Source organism: Portunus trituberculatus, chromosome 37, assembly GCF_017591435.1.
Source record: "Portunus trituberculatus isolate SZX2019 chromosome 37, ASM1759143v1, whole genome shotgun sequence".
In the NCBI taxonomy this organism is placed as follows: domain Eukaryota; kingdom Metazoa; phylum Arthropoda; class Malacostraca; order Decapoda; family Portunidae; genus Portunus; species Portunus trituberculatus.
In genome coordinates this window covers 6,937,810-6,945,103 of record NC_059291.1, presented here as the reverse complement: position 1 = coordinate 6,945,103, position 7,294 = coordinate 6,937,810, and the positions used below count along the sequence as shown (strand labels likewise).

The 7,294-nt window shown below is 30.9% G+C and overlaps 1 long non-coding RNA gene across 1 annotated transcript; it reads right to left on the bottom strand.

Annotated features, from left to right (window-relative positions):
- Positions 1-1,266: 1,266 nt before the first annotated feature.
- Positions 1,267-7,127, bottom strand: LOC123513831. Its single transcript, XR_006677459.1, has 2 exons — positions 6,863-7,127; positions 1,267-1,432 (listed from the first exon to the last, which is right to left on the bottom strand). It is a non-coding gene; the product is annotated as an uncharacterized LOC123513831 (long non-coding RNA).
- Between the last annotated feature and the right edge of the window lie 167 nt (positions 7,128-7,294).

Below are 7,294 nucleotides of genomic sequence, written 5' to 3'. Positions count from 1 at the left end.
TGAAAGCATTGATGAGATGTCTTGTGAGGGTTATTGTGAGATCTTGCAAATATACCTTGTTAAAGTCAGTCCTATGAAGGGGTGCTGAAATATGTCTGGAGTCCTTCATTGTTCATTGTGTACTTGTGAAACACTTACCAAAGCAAAGCTGTTAAGATTGTTGCATAAGACCAATAATATTGGACACTTGAAAATTAAGTCTTAATGGTATGCTTTAGGTATATGCATGTACTGAACTTGAAGTAACTGCATATTTTGCTTGGGTGATGATTATTAAATTAACATAGTAATTTTCAATGTCAGTAACAATTATCATCATTTTATTAATATTATCATTATTATTATTATTATAATTATTATTATTATTATTATTATTATTATTATTATTATTATTATCATCATCATCATTATTATTTACTATTTTATATGTATTTTAGATATGTTTAAAATAGTTTGCTTGCCAACAGGTAGAATTTTACATTACCATGTATATTCACATCTATTATCTTAATGTATTCACATGAAAATAGTGCTTTACCACTGTATAAAGAAAAATGAGCTGAAATATAGAGTACTTTATTAGTTGATATTACTTGGTCGTCATTATAGTCTATCTAGTTTTGCCTGTTTAAATAAATAAACTAGAAATTCAAACTATCAGGTGTTAATGTCAGTTTTTTGTCTAGTAAGAAGTGGTAGCTGCTCAGAATTTCTTCCTTAAAAATGTCTTTTCTTCACAGTTAGAGAACTCAAAGCAGTTTATATTAAAAACCCATTTCCCTGAGAGTACCTGTGATTACTGGTTGAATTCAAATATGTTTATAGTCAAGATGAACAAATTGATGTTTATATTACACTGAAAACTCCTGAGTACCAAGCTGATTGAACTCAGTGTAGATATATAGTATTGTGTTTTAGTGACATATGTCATAACAGTGAAAATCATATTGTCCTTTTGTAGTAACGTACTAGGAAAATGCATTAATGTTGACAAGCTTCACTTTTTTGCACTCATTACAATCCATTAAATTAAGGCATCTCATGTCTTTGATAAAAGTTGTTGTGCTAATCCATTCTACACCTCTAATCTGTATTTTCTTCAGCATGCACATCATCTTTGGGATCTCAATTGAAAGCTCTCTTTCCCTTTCCCACATGTTCTCTTATGTCACATCTCCTGTGGTTGTAGTTTTGCCAGGAGCTTATTGTGCAAGGGTCCAAAGGAAGCTTCTGCTTCCCTACCTTGATTCAGAAGTATACAGTAAGGTTTCAGTATTTCCATCATCATGAGTTTTTAAATACATTGTCTCATCAGTTACAAAGAACTTACAAATCTCAATTTTCTCTCTCTCTCTCTCTCTCTCTCTCTCTCTCTCTCTCTCTCTCTCTCTCTCTCTCTCTCTCTCTCTCTCTCTCTCTCTCTCTCTCTCTCCTCCTCATCCTCCTCCTCCTCCTCCATTTCAAAAGAAGATAAATATCTGGTTTCAAAGTGAAACCAGATATTTGATCTACATTCCATTAATAGTTTTGATTATAGTCAAAATTTTTTAATGTTGAGCAAACCCTGAGTGAAGCATGAGTTGGAAGGGAGCATAGCTAGGGAGCACTGCTAGGAGGTAGTATCATTGCTATAGCTCTGTGAGCCACTAGTATCAATTAGAAAAGTGCTAAAAGGTTTAGCATTTAGAGTATATCATATCCATGTTGTCATTGTTGTGTGAGATTTAGTATCTGTCCATTGGTGTTGGCATCTATTGTGACACTAGTAGCAGAGACTGTTGGTTGACATTTGTATTCACATGGGCTTAAAATCCCACTGGATAGCCAATAAGACAACCAAGGGAAGCAGTAACACAAAACCCAAGTGCTGTCATCTGATGATCACTACACTTAAAAATATATGTGTATGTGTCCCTTGCAGTACTGTTTAATGGTCCCTGTCCTCTTATGACTAGTGGCCAAGTGTTGTTGGCTTGTGATATATAAAACCAATGGAGTTTCCATTGTTTAATGTGCACACAATTTTGTGTCATGTTGTCAGTTATAATTTGAATTCATAAAGCAGCTGCCATATAGTAATTTCTTGGATTTTACTTAAATTGTAGATAGTCTCAACAGATAGATCAAGAAAGACAATGGATAAAATTCTCAGGAGGGACTTGCAAGAAAATAAAAAGTAACACGTCACCATGCACCTAAGAAGGTTGTTGTTGGGTGTCACTGTGACCAGTGTAAACAAAAATTTGGATTCAAGATGACAATAGTTATTTCATGTTGACTATTGTTAACTGCAATCTTTCATATCCTATATTTTCATTTATTTTCATAAGGACCTTCACATTTATTGTCATGATATAATTTTTCAAATGCATTGCTTCAATATTGTCAGTATTTTGTACTACCAACACTTGATCTCATTCTCACATAAGCAGTATTTTTTAACCAGTATTTAAATATTGACCCTGTGACGGTTGATTAAGGTAAATATCCTGACAGCTGAGTTCTTGTAAACATTGCTCAAAATACAGACGTTTAATATAAAAAAAAATGGAAGGTCTTAATTTGTGTTACCCTCAAAATATCAAATTATGACATGTGAGGAAGATCCTCAGTGTATTGCTTGGTATGTGAATATTCTGCTGCACAACCACTCTTTTGGTTGTCTTTTGTTTGATCAGTAATGGTAACAATGGAAGGTCCTCTTTGACTACCTCCTCATGTTGACTCGTGAAAGAAAGGGGTTTGATTCTCCCCTTTAACAACATACCAGTTACATCAGTTGTTAACTTCAGATGACTTGTATTCTGTAGTCGCTGCTTTGATTTCTACAAAAAAAAAAAAAAAAAACGGCACTCTTCCTCAGTCAATCTCAAATGTCTTAGGAGATGCTTGTGTTACTGTTACCTGAATTTCTTTTTCCTTCATCCTTGCCTTACAGTGGAGCAGATATGAAGAAAAATATTTGTGTGTGTATATATAATATATAATATATATATATATATATATATATATATATATATATATATATATATATATATATATATATATATATATATATATATATATATATATATATATATATATATATATATATATATATATATATATATATATATATATATATATATATATATATATATATATATATATATATATATATATATATATATGAAACATGGTGTAAGATTCTTGTTGCAATATAAAAGATCTGCTACTCAGGAGTTTCATTGTGTAGCTTTTAACACATTTTTGGCAAGCACACAATTGTTATTTACAGGCCATAGCTTACATTTAAAATGCTTCACTCAACATAAGAACTTTTATACAAGTTGTTATTTGGGAATTTTTAGGAAATAATCTGGATATAACTATAAAAAAAGCCTTTACCCATGCACCTGTATCCAAGGTATCCAATATTATTTTTAACTGACTTTCATCTTCTTACTTTGTGCAGTGCAGCATGTTGGACAGCCTTTCTTATGTTTATACACTTGTAAACCAACCAAACTGTAATTATCTTGATAATGTTATTAAGAAAAATATATTTTACCAGTTTTTAAAGATATTATTCTGCAATTTAAACTTTTTCATAGATAAAAGTACAAATCTTTAAAGTGTGTGTGTGTGTGCAGCCATCAGCAATCTGATCTAGGGACGAGAAATTGCACTTATGATTTGTGAAGGATAAAAACTTGTCTGATATTGACATTATGTATTGTTCACAAGGTGAAAAAAGAAGAAAGCTCAATAAGTGTAATATAATCTTAAGCATTAACTAAAGTGCAGCTACTGGTTCATTTATTTGGCAAGTTTGAGACTGAAATTGACCCAGATTATTTTTTTTTTAACTCTCTCTCTCTCTCTCTCTCTCTCTCTCTCTCTCTCTCTCTCTCTCTCTCTCTCTCTCTCTCTCTCTCTCTCTGGACTGAAATGACAGTAAATGAAAATATATAATGAAAACTACTGAACAAACTTGTATTTGTCAGAGAAAAATTAGTGTATTTGTGGAGCTGAGTCTGATTAATCTTCTTAGTTCATTGGTCCAAGTGGGAGAAATTATTACACAATTGTACGGAGACAATGATGTGATCTGTTTATCTTGAAAATTAAAACAAACTTCTAAACTCCCAACACTTGTCAGATTGGAATGTAGCTGATTTTCTCAAAGCCAAAAAAATGGTCTGGTATTTTTGCACCTCACTTTCTTTTGGTCTTGTGTTTGTTGTGATGTATTTTGTTATACACATTATTCGTAGATATTCTTTGAAAAAAAAAAGAAGCAGATAGGAAGGAGGCTGCTGAATTCACTCAACTTCATTACTATTGAAGAAAATTATTCCCATAAAAATGAAAATTCGTAGAGTATCTTTTAAGACGTATTCGGAATTTGACTGTAAAATTAATTTTGCCCAAGCACTTGTATCCAGGATTATTTTTAATAGTCTTAATGGTTGTGCTTGGAGCTTAAGAACCCTTCAAGATAAAATCTATAACTGCATTTAGTAAAGGGGTGTGCTTCTCTGATCACCAGAAGCATCAGTTCTTGGTTATTTTGAGAGAAAATGTTGTATTTTATTCTAATTTGATTATGTATTAGGAAGTGATGTATTGTTGTGTGTGGTTAGTTTGAACTTCAATTTGCATTGAATCTATGTTCATGTACTTTCTAACTTATCAAAGTTATACTATTAATTAATTATTATTATTATTATTATTATTATTATTATTATTATTATTATTATTATTATTATTATTATTGTTATTTTTATTATTATCATCATTATTATCATTATTATTATTTTTTGTTATTTTCACAAGAATATTAGGTATTTCCTACGAAATCAGGGAATTATGAAATTGCATTGTTATACAGTATAACAATAATACTTCGAATATTTATATTGTTTCGTGTTCTGTGGAATGATAGTAAGTGGGGATGAATTAAAGTAAAATGCAATACAAGTAAATGCAATATTTATAATTATATAAAATGTATTGTTATAATTTAACAATTGATTTATATGTGCTTTATTCATAAGATACTTATGATTTTTCATATATATATATATATATATATATATATATATATATATATATATATATATATATATATATTTTATTTGTATGATTTTCTACTTTAAGAAATTACCAACATGTTATTTTTATTGATGGGAGTCTGTTATTGATATCACATATTGCTCACAATTGCCAGTTGGTATCATGACTGTCAGGCTGCAGTGGTGCTGCAACCCATGGCCATGGCAAAAGTTTTTCAGTGACTATATATTCCTAAACTGAGCTTGTTTAACATAATCAGAGTAGCCATATTTTGCCACTGTCCGTCCTACCTGCCTTCTAGTTAATACAATTTTGCTGACAACTTAAACTTAGTTACAAACTTTATTCCACTCTTTGTAAAGAGGAATTTTCCTTAATGCTGAATCAGGTTCTTTTATATAAGGCTGCTCATTTGTGCAGTGGCCTTTGCAACATGTCAGTTTTCAAATAAACACTAGGGCTTATCACTTCAGGTTACCAAGGCAAATAACTGTTTTATCTTTTTGAATGGTTTGTTCTCAATATTTTAGATGAAAATTTTAATTACTTCAATTTTGCCTCATTTATATTGTGATTTTGTACAGTGTGGACATTATGTCGATTGGCAATTTTACTCATAAGGGAGAAGGTGGTGATTTGAGCTATGGCTGTAAGTGTAAGGTGTTGGTGTGTGGTGATTTACTGTGATCATATGCTTTCACTTTGTTGACAGACCTCATGCTCACTATTATGTAATGTAAAATAATTATAGCACAATCAGATTTTATAAGTTCTGCAAAAAAAAAAGAAAGAAAAAAATAAAAATGTTGATCCTGCTTCTCTTAGTAGTATGTCACACACATGAACACCAAACTCTATAATGGAAAATAAGAATACTGAATTAAGTTGTGATATTTGGTAAGATACAAAAAACAATTCGTATGGTGAAGTCAACTGTGTGTAGTGCGATTTGTTTTGGTAACCGCTATTATTTCCCCTTCCCCCAATGCAAACTGACTTATGACAGGTATATAACTTTTGTCTCATATTTTACTTATGTGTAGAATTAATGCTTCAAGACAATGGAAGTGCTGGGATAATATTAGTATATTGGCAACAAACCAAGAAAAAATAATCTCCATTTATTATCACAACTATGAAATGGTTGATTATGGCCTAAGTTGCTGCTAACAATATTCTGTCAGTATTATGGATTCTTAATATTATCTACCTTTATGTCAATTTCTGTGTATATATTTGTATAACAACCTAAGTCTTGATGTTCTAGTTCCCGTTAAAACCAATGTGTTGCAGTGTACAACATTCTTCTTACAAAATCTTTCAATGCAAGATTTCTCTTGCCATTTCTCAGGGGTAAGGAAATTATGAACCCTACAGTTTTGACCTTCATAAAAGACACTTAAGGAGAGTATTAGAAATAAAGAATATTCTTTGTCTTATAAGGCAAGTAGTATTTCACTAATTGTAAACCTTTGTTGAAATTTTTGACACTACAACCATGTCATATCTTTGCTATGAAAATCTTCAAATGAAACTGAAGGAAGATCTTGATGCAATGAAAGCTAAAATCTTGAAAGTATATTTGCTAGTCAGTGTTACTCTCCACATTTTCAGTCATTACACAAATACAACAAGAATGGGCATTTTTTTTCCATAAAGAGAACATCAATAACTTTCATAATCTAGATGATATTATTTGATGTCACTGCTCTTTGACGGTATGAGCTGATGAAATGTGAAGACTGAAGACCATCAATCAGATGGTTGAAATATTCACATTGATGCTGACCTGTGCAATACACACTCTCTCTCTCTCTCTCTCTCTCTCTCTCTCTCTCTCTCTCTCTCTCTCTCTCTCTCTCTCAGTATTTTTATTTTTCCTTCTGGCTTTCATCTTGTATTTTTACATTTCAAATTATGTAGCTGTTGAAAAAAAAAAACATATACAACACTTGAGTGAGGACAGTTTTGTCTAGAATATTATCCTTGTATTTCAAAATACTGTGTTATTTTAGCAATACTATATAATAAATACTGTATGTACAAATTTAGGGGGAATAAATTTTAAATTACTCTCAAAGTGTATTGTTATCAGTATATATTGACTACCAAGCACTCACTTGAATAATATTTAGGTAGGTAATATTGCAAAAGAAAAAAAATATGAATAGAGACAAATTCAGGATGTCTCTAGTTCAGTAGTAGTAGTAGTGACAGTAGTAATGGTAGTAGTAGT